Source organism: Schistosoma mansoni, chromosome 1, assembly GCF_000237925.1.
Source record: "Schistosoma mansoni strain Puerto Rico chromosome 1, complete genome".
NCBI classification, from domain to species: domain Eukaryota; kingdom Metazoa; phylum Platyhelminthes; class Trematoda; order Strigeidida; family Schistosomatidae; genus Schistosoma; species Schistosoma mansoni.
In genome coordinates this window covers 11,618,193-11,620,847 of record NC_031495.1, presented here as the reverse complement: position 1 = coordinate 11,620,847, position 2,655 = coordinate 11,618,193, and positions in this window count along the sequence as shown.

Sequence of the window (2,655 nt, the reverse complement as noted above, 5' to 3'; positions counted from 1 at the left end):
CCCACACACACTCAATAGAACATAACAGAAATACTATTTATTATCAAGTATGATATACATATTGTATAGTTTATATAACAGACTAATCTTGTTTATGTAGCCATTAGAAATCAGAAAGAACTGGATAGTTTTTTCTAACACTAGAAGGGAGTTCCATGCGAAGACGAGACATTTGTTCACTGTTTCCTGGTTTATATACATAAAACATGGATCTTTCTTGTTTTGTGAATGAAATGTGTGTGAATTATACAACCTTTCTTCAGTGTCCATTGGTTAGAAGCTATCTATCGGAAGCTCTAGATTTGATGTTAAATGAAACATTTCAATTAGAACAGTCTAATTGAAATCTTGAAGGAACTGGTTTTCTCCAGGAAACTTTTAACTATTTAACTGGGTATAGTTGTCAAAGATATTTGAACTATTGAAGGATATTAATTTAAATCTTAGTGATTGATTAATGATAAAGTTCATTTTCAGACTAACGTAGAGCGAGAACATAAAAATTAACTTTTTTGAAATTAATTTTAATAGTTGAGATCATCAATCAATTGAAGCTAGACCATCATGGAAAACCTGGAAGCATTGAACGGCCGTTTCGTCCTATTGTTGGGACTCCTCAGAAGTGCGCATCTACGATTCTTAAAATGTATTATGATAGTTATGTCACACATTTTTTAAAATTTTATTTTCATCACTCAACTAAATAATCTTAACCACAAATAATCTGAACCATATTTGTCGTACAAATAAGTGATAAGGATGACCAAGTACATAAATATCTACAAACGAATTATTCAATGGTTGTTATGTTTATTACAAAACTGTACATAGAAAGCCTACATACATAACACATAACAGGATAGAGTCATAAAAACCAAAGCAGAAAAATAGATTTTTCTTTCTTTTTTTTTCCGAAAAAAACCCCATATGCATAACATTTGTTGTAAGTTGAGCTTTAATTAAAAATGATTTAAGGTTCTTTGAAATAACTAACGAATGTAAGATGTTAGATACAACACTTGCTTATTTATGATAGTCTTAAAAGTCAAAAAAAATATCTTAGTATATACGTAAATAAATGGTTAAAATATATCAGCCTGAATGAACTGGATGTGCAAAGATGAACTGAATTGAAAAGAAGAAGAATTTCAAACCCACATTCGTTTTTCCCCTCAGTATACTTGTACACATATGTCTAGAGAGTATATATCTGTATTTACTTTACACTTTAAATTAGTGAGTATAGTTGAAGGTGTATTTCTTTTATGTATCATCTACTGTCTTGTCTGATAATTTATAATATAAAAAGCATCATATAGAGTATCGTGTTGTTCTAGTTTAAAGCCAAGATATTGAATTGTATGTTTTATGGTTATATATTACTTAAATCATAATATTTAATGGAATAAAGGTTTTAAGAATAATTCGAAAAAGCTTTAATGACAGATAGATAGATAGATAAAAAAAACTATGGCAAAACTACCCTATATGTACTTGTCGAATATATGGATACATACATGTATACTTATATATATATAAGCACCTATGTCTTTGTTAATAAATGTATATCACTTCACCTTGCTAACAAACAATATACATATATCCACCTCCATATAATTACGTATATTTATCCATGAAGTTATACGGTTTCTCTATTCTATGAGATATATAATATGAATCTCTGTTATATAGAATCAGTGTAAAAACTTGTCATAAGGTTTAGATGAAAGTTTAATGTTTATAATTTATGTGTAGATCAACTGTGACACTATCATTTATGTTTATGTATATATAGATATATATATCGTTATTAGTGAGGGTTTGAATTATAACGTTGTTAATATTCATGAGTGAATTTCGAATCCGTTTTTCTTGGTATATATTCTACCTGATTAAAATGTATTCTTGAATATCATTAATCCGATCATTCAAACCCTTCTTCATAATAATAATATCATAACCATTGAACGAATTAGTGGGTATTTGAAGTCAGTATTTCAGTGGATAACATGTAGAACTCTTTAAACTAAAGGTGCTGAAGTTAAGTCCTTATGTGAAAATTAACAATGAGATACAGATACATCTAGATGACAAGTCATAAGTAGAACGAAATGAACTTCCTGTATCCACTCTTAAACACTATATATATATTTATATATATATATATATCAGTCCGTTATCAACTAACATTCCACACGGTTTCCTGTTATTCTAACAATCTATTCACTTTCTATTTAAAAAAACGCACAGATCTAAACATCAAAATTCAGCTTATCCAATTTTAGCAAAAATTTAGTTTTAATCCTAAGGGAGTTCTCATTGATTAATTTCATTAGTGAGTGATTAGTTCACTACTCTAATCAAGGAGTATGATAGGTAATTCAAAATGCTGTGAAACCAAAGATACATTTTATTCGTAAATGGTATGTTACCTATTTTCACCATATATGAAAATCTACATGTTTTGAAAGGGTTAGGAGATAGAGAATTTTAAATTGGAAAACTTCCATGAGCAGAGGAACTGTTTATATTTAGAGAATACTGAATAGATGAATTCACTTAGAATTGGTTGTTTGAATCTTCCCATTGATGGTTTAGGACTGCGGCTGGACACTCTCTAGTTGGCCTATGTGAATACTGTGCGTATTGCCTCGA